The sequence below is a fragment of the Acipenser ruthenus genome, chromosome 1, assembly GCF_902713425.1.
Source record: "Acipenser ruthenus chromosome 1, fAciRut3.2 maternal haplotype, whole genome shotgun sequence".
NCBI lineage: Eukaryota > Metazoa > Chordata > Actinopteri > Acipenseriformes > Acipenseridae > Acipenser > Acipenser ruthenus.
In genome coordinates this window covers 14,483,932-14,502,822 of record NC_081189.1, presented here as the reverse complement: position 1 = coordinate 14,502,822, position 18,891 = coordinate 14,483,932, and the positions used below count along the sequence as shown (strand labels likewise).

Below are 18,891 nucleotides of genomic sequence, written 5' to 3'. Positions count from 1 at the left end.
GGTTTACAAGGTCGGAGACCTTCCCCAAGGTTATTTATCACTTGACATAAATATAGTACAAGAAAGGGCAAGAAACAGCCCTTAAACTCATTTATTATTTTTAATTAAGTGAAATTAACAGTTGCTTTGCCTATTTAGGATGAAGTATATATACGATAAAGCATAACTTTGCACTGAATAAAAAGTTTTGTACATCTAGCAATACATGTCTCGGAGCATAACCCGTATTTCATCCTCTGAAGGGGCATCTTTCTTACAACTTGTCAGTCCAATAAAGCGTTTTGTAAATGACTGAAACAGTAAAACTGTAATTACACGTCATGACATGACAAACCAAGTCCGGGAGCTGGCAGTACATCAGGCTGTTTGAACCCCTAAACATGTTTGCTCACTAGATAGAGGGACAACAGCTGTTATAACACACGTGGCACTGCTTCAGTCTGCAGCATAAGTGGCTATATATAAACACCTGAGGTTATATACGAATGTAGATGGATAAATACCTCAAGCGCAGATGAGCATACCCATAAAGACATAACCCCTTACAGATATATGATTTAAAGGTCCTTATTTCAAAAGCTTTGTGGTACTCCAGCAATTTAACTCAACGAAAACAAGCCAAATTTACCATTTAACATTAAATTGGATAGTCAGCATTTCTCTATTTGGCAGTATCTCTTGTAATCTGTATTATTCAGTGGCACTACACTGCCAAAGCTTCTGTACTAAGGGGCAAGAGCAACTACAATGGTATAAACCATTTGTAAAATAGAAACACAAGGTCATATTTTCATATTTTGTTACAGGTATCACAATGGTATAAAACAATACACATTTCTATTTCAGTATCATGGCTTCATATCAGGACCATTGTGAATATGATTTTGTCCCTGCTGGTAGTGTTGTAGTCTTCTATGGTTTCCGCTTGTTAATATGTTAGTATTATATTCAAATGTTTATTTTTGCAAACTTTTCTGTATATTGTGGAAAGCATTTAAAAAGCCAAGGTACATGTCTTATTCAGAGGCTTTATTGTAGTACAACCTTCATATATTTTTTTAAGAGAAGCTGCTGCAAGTAGTTGTCCACTGGCTCTTTTTGCTCCTTCATCTCACATTCAGACATCACCCTGAACCTTTAAAAAACAAGAATAGCCTCTTTTAGTTCTTGCAGCTCTTGATATATTCAACCTGGTACCTTAAGCCCTGGCAGACATCCAGAAGCTAGAACCCAATTAGACAGATTAGGTACAAAGAAAGCATAAATACAGAACTCAGGAAAATTACCACAATTGCTGTTGCTTAAACATTCCAGTGCCATGGCTGTCTGTGTGCAAAAAAAAAAAATTGTGTAGAGATATCAAGCTGGGAAGAAGAAATGCAAAACCCTGGCATGCTCCTGGCATTTGGCACATTCTTAAAACTCAGTCACATTACGAGGCCACTTCACATGAACACAAACTGTGTATTTAAAAATCTGTCATAGTCAAACTAACATTGGCTTGGAGGGGGTTGTTAGAATAACCAAATGACACAATGGGTTTATTTTCTAAATAAACAGATGTGGGTAGTTTGTTAATACTTTTTTTTTTCTTTTTCCAGAAAGCCTGGTCTGTTTCCGCAGCTGCTGCTAAGTACAAGCCACCCTCTATGCTGGCTGCAGGAATGAGATGCTATCTGCTGCATACTAAGGCCCCATAATTGCATGTCATTCCTGACTCCTGAAAATGCACATATCCTCCCACGGTCATTGCTGAACACATGCAGAGGAAATAGCTGTGCTCAAAGCACCAAATTCTCTCCAGATGATGGCAAAGGAAAAAAAATAAAAAAAAGTGAGGTCATATTTGTTCTGTGTATAATATTACACACTAGCTTTCAGATTCGATTTTCACCTGCTCTTTATTTGCATTTGTTTCTAATTTGCATCATTCTGCCTACATGCTAAGTTTTTTTCAGAGAGGCTTTTTGAAAGCTTTGCAATATATCCTAAGATGCTAGTTTTGCACAACTTTGCACTGAGAAAAATCTATTCGGTTTGAAAAATTAAATAAATATTTTGCCTAAAATCACTTTCTTGTTTTCATTTTATTATAAAGGGATCTGTACTTGCTTTATTATTATTACAAATATTTTTAAAGTTAAACATATATTCTCTGACACCAGCAGCAACTCCCATTTGTCAAGGGTGCAACTGCATTATGCAGTGTAGCTGTCTAATATAAACCAGTGTCACTCGCTGTCAGATAGCTCCAGTGCATTAGCCTCAGTCACACAGCACAGGCTAGTGGGCAAGTTTAAGGTTTGGATTGGTTGAAAAGTGAGGTAATGAATGTCAGTCGAACAGTACAGTTAAATGCCCTTCTGATAACCTAACCCTCTGTAAAAGGAGCTGTAGCTAAACGTCTGATTATATTTCCAGGCGTTATCATTAATTCTGCATACACATCCACTCAATAAAAAATTAAAATCAAACTGAACAGAAATGCACAAAGGCTGTGAAAAACGACTTCACCTCCTTGATGACTACGATATGAAGAATTGTTGACCATGTTCATCGCTTTCTATACTTTATCACAACTCATGGGATTCAGCCCCATCATCCATAGCATGTACTATTGGCAGGCTTTCACAAACAGAGGACTCCCTTGAAATGAGATGTATGTCTCAAGGGTTCTATCCTGGTTAAATAAATACATTTCAGATTTACATAAAGCACTTTATTCAATATACATACCGTTATTCAATATACATACCGTTTGCTTTTGCACGGTAAATGTTTTATTAAATGTTTTATTAAAATTCAAGAATGTGATTTAAGTGTGCCACCAAGGTTTTTGTCTGTTATCTTTTTATACTTCAAGGGCTAGTAAACATTAGTGTGAATGTGTATTTATTTCATTTATTTCATTTATTTCATTAATCATAATACTTACTAATACCATTACTGATTTTAGGGCAGGAATTTAATAATACATATAATATTAATCATTTATAGGCTTTAAATCATGACCCCAGTTTCTCAAACCTATAAGCAGTCAGCTATGTATATTGATTTACAAGATGATATCCTTTCCCAGTCAGACAGTCATATTAATATAGGTATATCTCGAGTTGAGCGGCAGTCTGGTTATTAAGGTACAATATGTATTTTTAAGCATATTCAACCATAAAACTGCTAATATCTAATACAGGCATGTGAGCACCAAGTCCAGCTCACTGGAAAGAAAATTAAAGTGTAAAAAACACATGGGAGAACGGGCCTGCACAGGTTGGGGTGAATCCCTTCCCTGCTGTTTTTTAGACTAAAAATATTTTCTTTAAAGAAGCTGGTCGCTCTCATGCTGCTGTGTCAACCACACACGTGACAGCGCAAACATGAGACCCCTCACCCCTCACACACTGCTTGTAACCTGGATGAAAAACAACAACTTTGATTATTTTTTTGTACTTTAACTAAATGTTACAAGGAACAAAATGTTGCTGAAGAAAAATTAGTCTGTAATAGCACCTTTAAAATGGTTGTGCGTTTCATTCTTGCTAATGAAAAGCAAATCCATGAGCTAATATTGAACAGATGAACTTTGAGAGTCTTAAATTTTATTCTGACCTGCATAAATCTTACTATGTGAAATTTAAAACTAGGTTTCCCGCATTCATGTTTCGTTAAGGGAATTATTTTTTTAACTGCTTATTAATGCAAGATGTTGCTTTCTTCATATAAATGGACAAAACACTCCCCCTAAAAACCCAACCAAACCTTCCCAGGAGCAATGTCTTGCTGGTTAAGTTAAAACTTGCTCATGAATGTTAAACAAAAAGGCCTCCATGCTGGTATTTTGCAATAATGCACCCCAGTGGTGTCTCATTTCAGCAACAATGCCAAGGTCATAATTTCAGGCAGTGGACTGGGGCCCCCAGATGTCTTCAGTAGAATTAATCACACTTTACCTAAAGGTCACTCCCAGGTAATCCAGTAGGATGTAATTGTAAATCACAACCTTAATGTAAAAACAAGAGAAGTGCTTTTTTTTTCTTTCCTGAGTTCATTTCAAGGTTAGAACAGGGTAGTCAGAATTGATGCACAGCCAAAATGTGTCTTACATTTATTGTAATACTTTAATTCTCCATGTGCTGTTTTGATTGGCTACAGGCACTCGCCAATGCCTTGTCGTTTTTACAGGGGTTAAAAAATAAGAAAACACCTGCCTGGTGTAGCACACACCTTTGAGTAGCTGACCTTCAAATGACTGATTACTTGTTTATGTAAACTTTGCTCTCCGCTGCAAATCAGTTTAGTCACTGTCTATGAGAAAGGCAGCAGATAATAAGTGAGAGATGCAGCTGTTATATATTACAGAATACATGCCAGAGATTCCATTCACAGAACACATTCATTTGGTTATGTGAGGAGCAGCCCATTTACACAACCTTGTGTTTCACATATCACACTTTTTTGTCCAACCCCTGTTCCCCTCTGGAAATTAGTGGATAAATATACCAGTAGGTATTATTGCCAGTCTGGTGATAATGAGCTGGCATGGCAGACAAACTGCACATCAACATCATGGAAGCCTTTCCTGTTGTTTACTGATGGATGGCTGCTGCCAGCAGGTGTCTGGAGCTCCGATTTCTTCTTCTGGCAAGCCGTACAGAAACGAGGCAGGGTTGAAAGATTTGAGCTGCTTGTGGTGTCAAGGGCCCAGTGTTTGGAACTGGAATCCACAATGCATTGTGTCACAAGACTTCAGCAACCTGCAAAAATCTCCACCAAAAACTAGAACAAAGTGGAACTAAACATTAACAAAGTGCACAGTGTCCTTCAGTGTTTGGTGGCTAACTATGATCACACTGAGAGGTATTTCTTGCTTTCTTGTTGTGTCATGCACCAGTGTCTATCTCATCGAGGAGCATTGGTTCTCAAAGTGGGGTCTGCAGAGGTTGCCCAGAGTTCTCCTTTAAAAGCCCTATCTTAGAGGGTACCATTTTAAAAAAATATTGACTGTTTTGATAAGGAGGAAGGGTTCAAAAAACCAAATATTACTATAAATAAACTAAAATCACACTTTTGTCATTGATTTTTATTTTATCGTTTAAGATTTTGTTTCAGTATCGGCACTATTGGGTGTTTAATAGTTATGGATGAATTCAAATGACGTAATCCTCAGTTCATTGTATTTTTATATTTGTTCATATCAACAGCGTTATTCAAACCTTTATTCATATTAACTGACAATTGTATGTATTACTAGATGGAGTGAGAACAATAAAACTGCAGTTAAATAAACTCAGTCAATTGTGTTGCTTGCACCTCCTGTAGACAGTTTTCTGATTTTGATTTTCAATTGCAGCTGCTCCTGGAAGGTGAGAGATACTGTCAGTGACAGATATAAATAAACAGACATTTTTCTTTCATTAGCAGCTTGATGACAGCACAATATTTCTGTGCAAATCTGTCGATCGAAATAGTCACAATAATAAGTTCTAATAATAGAAATGATGCCGGGTTACAGAATGTGGCCACCGTGTGTTGTTATGTGCTACATACAAGACAATTACATTTTATATTATGCATGGTAAACGTTCAACTGATCATCGTTCAGTGGTTTTGTTACTGCACGACAATTTTAAGTTTATACTGATTAACTCATTAGAGCATGGAGGCTAGCTGCTGTTATTACCGCTGTTGAAAATCAAGGCTTCATACATGCTTTATTTAAAATAATATGTGTTACTTAACAACAAACAAGTAAAATAAACCAAAACTGGTGGTGATAAACCACTCAAGCTTTCCTCACATGTATTGTTACCATACCTTTTTGCTGGCTGCATTCTTCTTTACATAAAACTGTTACAAAAGAGGATGACCTGGGCAAAGACCTACAGCAAGTGCCTTTGAATGATTGGCTGCTGATGATTGATCAATTAAGCAACTCTTATTAAATCCATTTATATTTTGTAATGAACGGATGTATGTATTGGGTAGAGCCATTGCTAAATTAATAGCACAGAGAGCTAAACAACATAATACAGGAAGCTATTAGTTGCACTAACTGTATTCATCCATGTTTGTTTTTTTCAAGGATAATTGTTGACTCGTTCAATTCGACAGGATATTTCACTATATCAATTCTAAGCCTGTGGAAAGCTATTTTTAAAATGATTTGGAACTGTTCTCGTGGCCTCCTCCCATTTTAAATTATTATTTTTTTGGACAGGACTCTACATCACAATAGCTGATTTTCCAATAACCTGTGACACTTGCATATACAGTATATGCATATAATGTGCCTTCCTTATTAGGAGGCAACAGTATATGACACCAAGTACTCAAAAGCATTCATAAAATATGTTGTTGAAATAATTATATAACCACAAACACCACATAACCAGTCTGCTAGAAGCTGAATACAACGGTGTCATTATTTACAAGTAAAATTGGCTTGTTATCCAGATTGCTAGGAAACATTTGCATTTATATACCAATATATATATATATATATATATATATATATATATATATATATCTTCCTGTTGAAACCAAACGTGCCACAACAGGTATCAAATTAACCTAATTAAACTGTCATCTTCTACTAAGAAGGTTAGGGTGTTTGGCTGACTGATTAATCCATTAAAGTCGAGTCTACTGCATTTGCCTGCTGCACTTTGCGAATGCTGCATTGATGGTAGGTCAAAGGAATGATAGGAACTGAAATAGATTAGGGGTAAGCCCCAGGATCAGGCTTTTATGTCACCCCTGATTACTTGATGAAAGATAAAAGTTAACATATGGATATCATAGGGTATCATAGTGTTAGTAACGCATTTTAGTGTGGGTTATAAAGCAAATCATATACAACATTTTTACAATGTGAAAATCTTTTTTTTTTTTTTTCGTATGTATGTATTATATCGTAAAGGAATGTTAACAAAAATTACATTTACTTAGTTTTGGCACTGGCACCATTATGACCCCCAGCCCCCCAATTTTCATGTGCTAAATATCTCTTAGTTCTTGTAAATACAATGCAGTCCAGTATACTAAAAGTTGCTGTTGCTACCTTGTATGAGTAACTTCTGTGCTGCTGTAGAACAGATTCTTTTCAATTGTCTTAATGATCTGACCATGTGTGATGGAGTATCCCCTGCCCCAGGTGTGTTTTGGGTTTATTGTGTATAGTGTGGGTTATGTAGCACAGGTGATTCCAAATTTATATTTGTATTGGGGCACAGGGATTGCACAATCACTTCAAGTGCAGATTAAAGTGTGTATTTGTATGTGGGCACAAGGATTGCACAAATTAGTTCATGTGGAAGAGAGTCAGCAGAAACAAATATAAGATATAAAAACAATTGCTGCTGGTGCTGGAGGACTAACACGATACTTATTTTGGGGTTAGTTCACAGGTTTTTGTTTCTCTGTTTATTTTGGCCAACGTGCCATTTGTTTTGTGTATAAGTGTTTTGTTTGTTTAAATCTTTTATTTCTAATTAAAATGCGCCACAGCACTTTCATACCCCAGTGCTGTCTGTGTGTGTGTTACTCCTTCCTGGTCTGACGTCGCCCGCAAAGCCATCTTGTCACACCATGTCATCTACAGTACAGGTCAAGCAATGAAGTAACATGAATCTATAGCACTGTGTTCTTCATACACTGAAAAAAGATCTTCAGTACAAAAAAGTGACTGAAGAACATGCATTATAAAACATTGGTTATTATCACTACATGTTAATTTGTATACATATATACATATAACCCTTATAAAAAAGTTAAGGATAAGTGGGGAAGAGCATTGTAACAAAAAAAGTTAAAGCATAGTAAGTAGACGGTATAATGTTTCTGTATTTTTATTTTTCTGTAAATACGCTTGCCCATTGATCTGTAATTTACCATACTTACCTGTGCTTCACAAAGCATCTGGTAACAATTTACAACTGAACCTATTTGTAAAATCATTTTTGTTAGTAGGGAAAACATTTTTGGCAATATTGTAATATTTTAGCTTAAAAGGTATTGTGTCCACCTCACGCAAAGCCTAAAAAAGTCTGCCTTGCATTTCTTATTCCCACTGGCCATTTAGTGCTGAGGTGCAGCAGCCTGTTTGGATTGCAATCAGTATAAACCCTTCAGGCCCCATGAAACCTGATACAGTAGCTATGGTTATCAACTTTTTATTGTTTCAACTGAGGATACCGTGAGCAGGTGGTCACTGTGAAGTGAAGCTCAGTAAAATGCCCCCAGTGATGTCTATGTGTGAACAGAAACACTCCTGCTGTCTCATTAATATTAAAGTGCCAGGTTTAAATGATCTTCAGAAAACCTTTTCAACTTCCAGATTGCAGATCTAAATACTGCCACCATTTCATTCAATATTAATCTGTCTGGTGTTTTCCTACAGCGGTGGTTTATTGACCATCTTATTAACATCATTACACACAAAAAAAAAACAGTGGAAAGAGGTGCACAAATATCAGGTTGATACATTTTTGGGATGTGGGCGTAACTCCTGTATAAATATAGCTGTGATGGCAGCGCTACTGGCATTGTAAAAACTCGTTGAACACATATTATGTGTTATGTGCTATTATGTGCTATGTGTGGTTTGATTTGTCAAGTCAAGGAAGAATTATTTCAAATGCCTGTGTCATTCTTGTAATATTATCTATTTGAACTGCTTAAAAGGCAGTCTGAGATATAAACTAAAACTAACTATGCACAATGGCTTGAAGGTGTTTTTCTTTCTGCTGTCAGGTTGTACTTTATTCCCAGCAAATTAAAAACTAGAAAGGTGAGGGCCAATGGCTTTGGCTAGTCAGCCAATAATATCCACTGGGAGCTAGATTTGTGACCTGAAATGGATTTACACACGACCTCTGTGCCATCTAGTCCCCAAAATGTTTTTTTAGTTTAAATAATCTAAAACAAACATGCATACAAACAATACATAAAGGCAACTTCCAATACTAGCTCTTTCATAAATGGTTAATAGTGGTTCTACTAACTACTAAATAAATATTATGTGTGGTTATTATATTGCTTAGCCCAGATGTCAGAATGGCACTCACAGCATATACTTCCAGATGCAGTCTGTATACTGTAGTTCTTTTATTTCTATAATGTCACAAATTCCCATATGGAAATGAATATATAACTGTGACTGAAAGTTAGGGAGAAGAAGCAGATCAAACATAAAATTAATGAAGCAGCTATGATAAATGACTAAAAATCATAAGGGTAAATGTTTCCTGTTCAAAATATGTACAGTGCTGGTAATGTTTGCAGTTCTGAAAAACATGATGAGGGTAGGATGGTTTCCAGTTACAGACATTTCCTCTGAAGTCTCAATGTACACATGTAAGGTTTTTTTTTCTCTTTTTTGCTGTCAGATCCTCAATGTTAAAATAAGCAGTGCATGACTCGCAGGAGATGAGATCGAGTGAGTAATTTGAGCTGAAGATGATAGTCTTATTCCTATCAAGATAATTACCATGATGATGATGATTATCAGCTATTGGCCTATTACCTGACCACTTCTAGATGAAAACATCTTCAACTTCCTGGCCCGTTTTCTAATCAGTCCAACATACCCTGTAAAAAACAAAGAGATTATTAGGGGACCAGTGTGGAATTTCCTAAGTATGTTTCTCTTCCCAAATACTGGACCTCATTATTCTTAAAAAAAAAAACCATTCTCAAGTGTTGTCATGAGCTATAGCTGTCTTATAAACAAAAGTAGGCTATGTTTTTCAAAGTCTTGTTAGCTTCCTTCTAGCCACTATGCAAATCTATTAGCCATTTAGGCATGCTCTGCAACTGCTAGCTAGTCAGTAGCATGTTCAAATCCTGTTTTACCCCATGAAGCAAATTTGAAAATTACATTTCCTTACATGATACAGATAGAATGTTGCAGAACTCCTCTACAGAGATGTTATTGATTTTCAACATGGGCTTAACCTCGAAGGACTGATCTGTAAAGCCTGTTTGGGTGAATTACTGGATTTGGTCTTGTCAAAGGTCCTGTTATTACTGCAGCCCTTTACCAGTTGACCCAAAGTCATTTAATATGTATTCATCAAGTTAATAACCCACTCATTTCTGTCACAGCCCTCTGCCCTGTTTAGTACAAAATCAAATTTATGGCCCGGGGGTGTTGAAAAGAGTCTGGCAAAAAAAAACGATTTGATCATCAGTATTTGAAGAAGAAATAGTACAGTGTGTTCAATTACAACTGGACTTGGACGACCAACATGCTTTTATGAGACCTTTCAGAGGTGTTTCAACGTCAAGAAAACACACTGGAAATGATAGACTGCTCAGCCAGTCAGAGCGCATGTTTTATATTCTGTATTCCATGACACTTTACAGAGAAACCCTATTCAATACATCAACCCTGCCTCTCAGTTTTTACCATGCTGTATTCTCCATATCAGCACGATTATATTGGCACTCGTAGTGCTTAAACAGACCTCTGCTTTCAGCCCATTCACTCTACTTCTACCAATATTCCACCATACAAAGCTACTCACCGTCCTATAACTCTATATTAAACTCAATCTAAATAATTACAAGGGGGAGGGGAGGTTGGTCAGTGAGAAATGCCAACTGGATTATGAAATGTCGGTTCTATCACAAATCTTATCAGCAGCAAGTTAAGTTGAACTGATTGTTTCAGTAAATATCTGGTCAAGCCTATGTAAGACTTCATGGTTTAATTGTCCCTATATGAAACACAAAACATGACTTAGTGTGGTCAAACACATTACACATTGAACAATTACAAAGATATAGGCAAGTACAGATGTCAGGACTGCTCAGTCTCTGACCACATTCCGGCGCCTCCTTAAGACTCACCTCTTCAAACAGCACCTGTAGAACTCCTCTGTTTGTATCCTGGGACACTATCACCCTTCATGTAAATGTGCTTTATTTTGCTCTTATCTGCCCCCTATTTTACTGCATTTAATCCTGTACTTCAGAATACTGTAATCTGCCAAGTGTTTAACCTGTAGTACTTTGTATTTAATCATATCCTGATGTAACTATCACTATTTAATCATATCCTGATGTCACTATCACTATTATCTGCTGTATTATTGAATTGTGGTTTGTCACACTTGTACTTTGCTTGAACAAAAGTTATTGTATTTCTTGCTCTTATTGTATTACTTGTATTGTAACACTTGAAATGTATTTGCTTACGATTGTAAGTCGCCCTGGATAAGGGCGTCTGCTAAGAAATAAATAATAATAATAATAATAATAATAACAAGTACATCTTTCCCAATAAGACTACAGTGCTATTTCATATGGTGCTAATTTGAATAGTAGATAGCAATTAATGTAATAGGGAGGATCTAGAGATGATAGAGATCATATAGATTGCAGAGTCTGACGGTGCTAGTTGTGCTGAATGTTAACAAGGATAACTGTCCAGGTGCACTGTTCAAATACTAACCCAGTCCTGCCCTCTCCATTCTGTACCAGGGATGAGAGGAGGGATTTATCAGGACATTTCACTCAGCTGTTGTTCATTTGCAGTCATTCACATCCATCTATGTTAATCTCTTTCTTTATCCTTCCACAGCACTGTGTAAAAAGAAAGTGCATTTGGCAGAAACAGTTAAAAGCCAAATGTACTTAAAAGCCCCCACTGAAAAGAACCCATAGTGTCTATACAGACAGTGAAATACAAAAGCACCCAATGTTGATTTTACTGATAATCTAAATTTGTTTCTATCAGTAGCTAAACAAAATAGCTTTCAGAACAGTCTGGATTGTGCGCTCAATCTCTCTTACGTGACCAGTATGAAAATAATACAGAGATCCAGAAGTCAAACTTCGGACTGCAGAGAAAAGCCTGATGAAGCAATCAAACTGTTGACAGCAACACTGTAGTCAACCAAAGTACATATTATCAATATCAGAAATATTTGTTCTACATACCAGGAATAGCGACCTTTGACCCTTAGCGAGCAGGGATAGCAACCTTTGACCCTAATTTAACATATGCTTGCATTTTGGATTGTAACCAACAGATGGAACTGGTGTCAGTCTCAATTTGACATTGTAATGAGATTAGATCAACGTTTACAGCCCAGTTTCAGTGTCCATTTTGGGTTCCTGGTGGTAACAGTGGGTGGATAGGTGGCACAAGAAGGCAAGTTGCAACGATATTGTTCTCCTGAAATTATTCACTTTGCTCTCTTAATGAACTTCAGTTTTCTACTGTGGCTTTCCAAATCAAACCTGTCTGAACACAATTACCATCTCTGCCAAATCGGGGTCTGGTTGTTAATAAAACACAGCAATTGTTTTTCAAACAGGATTAACACTCTGCATGTAACACATTTCAAATGGAATGCTTGTTTTGAAGTTTCTAAACGTGGGAGGGAAAAAAAAACAGACCCTGAAACCTTCTGTCTCCATTGAGTCTCCTAATTAGCTAGATGTCAGTTATTGTGAAAGGTGGCTGATTTGGCAGCCCAGTGGTTTGGCTGTATGTCAACCAAAGATTTGAAATGTTCACGTACAGTATATGGCAAGTATGAAGAAGTAAGTATTTCAGTGTTTTCCACTTTACTGCCATAAGAAGAACAAAAGAAGGTGAAATATCAAACTAAAGAAATATATAAACACCAAGTTGTTTCCCAGTAAAGCTGTGGTTCTGGCAGGGAGCTAACTTTAACATTAGATCAAATCACGTAAACATCAAGCATATTTTAGGTGCTTCCAATACCAGATCAAGTTGTCAGTCGATAGCTAGTATCTTATTAGTCCTGGATAAACAATTCGTCCAATGATCGGCAATGAAAGGATTTATATCTTTCCTCAATCCACTACGTGCCCACTGTGTGCCAAAGAATGTAGTGTAAAATATGTATAATGTAGTATTGTTGTCTTGTCTATGGTTTAATAAATAATCCTGACTAAACTATAATTGCTTTAAAATGATCTCATTTGATTTAAATAATGACAGTATTTAAAGTAACTTTTGGGGAAGATATAATATTTAGAAATACAATTATCCGTTAAATAAGTCATTCTAAATATATTTCTACACTGTGTTCTTCCAGGAGCAGCAGAGCTTGCAAGTTGTTTACATCTCATCCAAGAACATTTTAATGATGTCTTTTTCAGACCCACTGCAATGCTATCAGTGCTGCTATGTTCACAACTCAATCCCAAAGGTGTTACTTTTGCAGGGCTGGATAAAATCAAATATATGCCTGAGGAGTTGCAAAGTCTCCATTGGAATGATGACCCCTGGGCTACACTTTCAAGGAGGTGAACAAGATGGTCGATCTCTCAAAACCTCAGGTTTTTGTTTTTGGGTTTTTTTGTTTTTTACAGCACCTCAAGGGTCATAGTGCAAGATGCTATCTTCCAGGTGTGCGCTCCAAACTTTTACAACCAGGGGAATCGTTTATGTGGGCTTGTGAGGTCACATGACCCCTCAGTAACTCTTAGTGACCCCATAGTCAATTGTTCTATGTAATAAATCTAGAAAAAGGAACTTTGGCAAAAAAAACTATTTGTCTAAAGTCTCTCTTAATGTCTTATTCTACAGGGTTTGGTGTGTTCTACACCCTGAAATGATAAAGCTTGAAAGGGTGAGAAGAAATTAACACGTTTGGTGAACCATTAAGAGATTTCACACTTCAGAAAGACTTTTAGAGAAATGTTTTTTAAAGCTTCTTTTCATATAACATTTTTGAATGTTTTTATAGTTTTAAATTAGATCACATAATCATGATGAGGTTACAGTTTTCTATTGGTAGTATTGCAGAAAACCTGAGTTCTATTTATATTCCTATGTGTTTTATTATGGTTCAAGTATAGAAGATCCCCTATTCCAGGGCCATTGCACAAAGAAAAGCTCCTCGCTCTGCAAACTTTAGCCAGCTGATTTTAAAAGGTATGCAGAGAAGCTGTGTCTTCCAGAGGTAAGCAAAGCTTCAGTTTTCCTCAGCTCCTGATTACAAATACCGCATTTCCGTGCACTGACCACACATTACATTGTGATTTGCTTGTTTATATTAAATTCATATTTTCAGTAATACTGAGGATGGATAACACAATAACAGCTATGCTCTGAGGAAAATCAGTTATTAGTATATGTCAGTCTTAACATTAGCCAAGGTTTGCATTTCTTGGAAAAGCTGAATGTTTGCCAGTAAACTCCCAGAACTATTTCCAGACAGAATCTCAGGGTGATTCAGGTTCCATTAGTTGATATTTAAACACTGTCCCACTTTACTCCAGAAACAAAAAGCCCCTTTAGAAAGGACAGCTTTTAAAATGTTTTATAAACAGTCATATAAAAGTTGTTTTTTTTGGTTTCTTATCGTGAACATCATTTACAACAGTATGCATATGTATTATTGAGTTGGGGCATAATTTGTGGCCCCAAGTTTTATGATATTTTCTTGTTGCGCTTATGATGGAAATAAAATCTATATTTTTTCTAGCTATGATTTTGCAACCCTATTTGCAATGAAGACAGCACATTAATATTAGTAGTCATAGTAATAGTATTATTATTATTATTATTTGCTTCATTTAGGAATAAAGATCTACAGTTAGAGGCTGCTGACTGGAGTGCACAATAGTAGACAGACAGTGGGTACATGGAGCACCACTGAGCACTCAAAGCCAGAAGCATGGGCTGCAAACTGTCTGTGATAACACAGAAACAATCCCACCCTTCTTCTGCCATGGTTTGTCAGGCATATTTGTGCAGTGAATCCACTGGAATGGAGATAAATGTGAATACCAGCGATGATCTGGAGTAGTTTATCTGTCAACATTAGTCTGTCTCAACTCAGGGAGTAGATAGCTGGATAATGTCACTTTGAAGAGTTAGCTCTTTGCTCTGTCAGACGATTTCCTATTAAAAGTGCAGTGTTGTATTTTTGGCTGGCTCAGTGTTTTTTATCTGCCATATCTGACTTGAAGAAGCTTAAAAATCATTTTAGGGCTGTTATCCTAAACGGATTGAATTGGATAGCACTGGAAACAATAGGGTTATGGCTTCTGGTAACTATGTTACATAAAGACTGCAGTGTAAAATGACCAATTGCATGTTTGCATTCCCATTCATTTGCATGTGGTACAACTTCCCTGATCTCGCAGGGATCAGTCACTGTAGGGCCAGTCCACTAAAGACTTGACGGTTATAACTAAATAATCATCAGCTTTAGCATTTATCTGAATTCTGCTACATATGTACAGTACTAGAAACAACCCATGAATCAAAACGATTTTGTGAATGGTATAGTACTATTGTTATATTTCTTCAGTAATACAGTATTTAGAAGCAGAGCAATCAAAAAAGGCCTGAAGCAACTCTGTTCCTGGAGGGCCATTTCACAACGGTTTTAATATGTGCAATTAATAACTGCAGTTTAATTAGCGTGATGCAATAATTAAGGACATGGTGTTGGATCAAAAACCTGGATTGAAAAAGATCAAATACGTTTCTCACAGGTAACAAGCAGGTTCATCTAGTAAAACATTCTGAGCTCTATCAGTGTTGCCAGCATGCCAAGAAGGGTTGCATTTTAAACCATTATTGAGGAGAGGAGCTCCTGACAGAGGCATAGGTTTGATTTATGCGTTTCCATGTTTGACGGTGGCAGCTGTATTCTGTGTGAAGGGGAATGTCATCCCTGAGATTCCTGCATGGCTCCATTTCTCTCAGTTCTTGTCAGCACTCAAGATGACATTCTTATTTTGTCAGAACACAGAGGCAAAGATCGCTAGGCTTTAAATCTCAGCTGTGCCTGTCGAGCTGTCGAAGCTGGCATCCAGACACCCACACAACACAAACTAGAATAATATACAAAACAACTTTCCTGAGAATGACCATTCCCCAATCATACCGTGGATAACTAAGCTCTGTAAAATGTCAGTGAAGTAGGGACTAAGAATAACATCATTAAAGATAACTCGGATATCTGAAGTGATACATTATCTTACAGAATGCAGCTTATCTGCTGTTTCAGATTTCTGGGTTTTTATCGGGTGTATTAACAACAGCTGTTACTCCACAGGTCTTCAGCAATAATCTATGTTTTAGACTGATGAGATGGATATTTTCTGAGTTTGTATTAGGAAGTAAAAATAAATAAATAGGTACACCTTCAAGAGTGTTTTTTCTAGCGGTATAAAAAGCCATAATAGTGCAATAATATTCCTTCTTACACGGTTCAATCTGTTATTTTAAAACAAAGTAGAGTAATATACAAAGTAGGTCAGCTGCACAGCTCTTGAATGTTAATCAAACATGCCAAGTACCAGTACAGTGTTTTAAAATGGGTATAAATATGAAGTGTATGAAGATAGCAGGAATTAATGTTCAAATACACATAAAGATAGAGTAATATGTTGCTTGGTACCAGTGGGCATTAAAATAAAAAAAATGGCATTGTAGATACCTACAGAACAGCTGATAAAGTGTGTCATTGATATAAAAACACTATAAAATAGTATTATTTTACAGAGATAACAGAAATGATGACCGGAATTGTCTTTGCTATATTTTAATACCTTTATACTTATGATCTTTTAACAAAGTGAGCATACAGTATTGCTTGGTTCTAATCAATTCGAATCAATAAAAAATATAATCAATTTACCTCATATACAGCTATACAGCTATGGCTTACAACTATAGCACTTTCATATAAAGCAGATAAAAGAGCTGTCAGCACAAATATCGATTAATGCGCCCATGATATATTCACATTCTGCAGCAGGAATGAGTGAAGGATGTTCCCAGGGCCCGTGTATCATCTCCATTCATGATGCCCGGGACTGACAAAGGGGCTGGCTAGCTGTAAGAGCCGTATTGTTTACTCACAATAGAGCTCTTCTGTTTTCTGTTTTCCAGCCCAGTTAGATCAGTAAAATATTAACCAATGTGATGAAAGGCCCATGTCTTAAGAGACTGTTCATATTATGAACTCCTTATCTTTTAGTTATTACTTTAGGAAGGGATCAGGAATTCAAGGCAGCTGCTGATAAACGGGAGATGTCCTTCATCACAGATAAATGTAACTGTCTTTTTTTTTTTTTTGTAGGACAAAAATGCCCTGGACTCTCGTTGATGTGAAGAAAGAACACCATCAGGGATGACCATGAACCCACATCAGAGATCTAGTACAGTACATGTTGTTACTAAATGAAGGTTAACACATAATTCATCAAAATAATCACCCACCTCACATTCCTGCAGCTTTCTATATGAAGGTCTCCCTTCAGCCTCCTCCAAAGCTTTTTACTTCAATCCGCTCTGTTTCCAATCGACAGCATGACTCACAATGCAGTTTTGTGTACTATGCCCTTAGGGAGGGCAACCTTGAAGTCAAATGGCCTTGTTTATAAAAGTTGGCTGAAGTTTATGAAAGTGGGTTATAAGAACATGCTCATTTTTTTAAGCTTTTATAGTTTTTTAACCAAATGTTTTTCACTCATTTAAAGATTTTAGTAACTATTTTGTTACATTTGCATGCAAATTTGTTAGAAATGATCAAGTTGTTCAATTAGAATTGATATCTATTATGAATTGGGTTATACCTGTCCTTATTAAACAAACGAGGACCTTGTGTCCGTCCACCGGTCTACTCAACATGGTAAACACGATAATGGCCTTGATTTTGCATTAAGTTTTAGAATACACTTTTTGGCTATAACCTGGGCTGTATTTTTTGTTAACGGTAAAAAAAATGGCTCTTTTCACGACACATCACAGTTTAAAAATAGATATTTTGTGATTAAACATAATAGTTATTAAAGCAGAAAAAAAATAACACGGTCACATTAAAAATCGATCATTTTTTATTACAGTTACTTTACAACAAGACACATAAATGGAGTAGTGGTTAGGTCTCTGGACTCTTGACCGGAGGGTTGTGGGTTCAATCCCCAGTGGGGGACACTGCTGTTGTACCCTTGAGCAAGGTACTTTACCTAGATTGCTCCAGTAAAAACCCAACTGTATAAATGGGTAATTGTATGTAATAATGTGATATCTGTGTAATGTGAAATAATGTATAATGTGATATCTTGTAACAATTGTAAGTCGCCCTGGATAAGGGCATCTGCTAAGAAGTAAATAATAATAATAATAATAAAATGTCCCCTTCTTGTACTGGACAGACCAATCTTTAGCAGAAATGATGTGGTTGTTCTGTAAACCTGGAACACCAGAAATGTTTAGATGTCGTTCAATATTGATTCTACTTCTGGGATAAGTCTAGGTAAATGGGCTATTTTTCAGTTTGTGCATGAACCCACGCCTAATGGTATCATATGTCATGGTGTAATTGTAACTGATATACTGTATGCAAGCTCCACATCTCTCCTAAATTATTTGTGCAATGTTATACTGCTAAGATTTTGTTTGTACTCAATTTACAGACCAGCTGGAACAATTTAGGCATCACCAGTAAAGGGTAAAGAATGTAAAAAGACACAAATGATTTATTTTACAACGTGATTCCTATGTTTCCAGTGCCACTTGCATATTCCACTAAGAAACATGCAACTTATACCAGTAAAACAAAATCAGAAAGTAAGCAAGTGGTAAGTGGTACCCTTGCAATATAGGAACTACAGCTAGACTTATTAAGAAATATGTCAGTAACACACATCCTGTGACTTCTAAATCAGAGCTAGCGGTGTGGGGAAAAGGTTGAAGACCATGACAGTATGCACAGAATAACAAATGATTGAATTTACTATTCTAATAATCACATAGGAGCCATCTAGAATGACTCCAATGTGAATATTTAGCCTGTAAAATGAAAATCCATTTCATTTCTTTGATAGCTCTGAGAACAGGATTATTTAGTCAACGGAAATGAAAATCCATTTCCTTTCTTTGATAGT

At 36.4% G+C, this 18,891-nt stretch overlaps 1 long non-coding RNA gene across 1 annotated transcript; it reads right to left on the bottom strand.

Moving 5' to 3' along the window:
• Positions 1–1,027: 1,027 nt before the first annotated feature.
• LOC117403640 (uncharacterized) lies at positions 1,028–17,356 on the bottom strand. The gene is made up of 3 exons (XR_009330841.1): positions 17,222–17,356; positions 9,488–9,588; positions 1,028–1,135 (listed from the first exon to the last, which is right to left on the bottom strand). It is a non-coding gene; the product is annotated as an uncharacterized LOC117403640 (long non-coding RNA).
• Between the last annotated feature and the right edge of the window lie 1,535 nt (positions 17,357–18,891).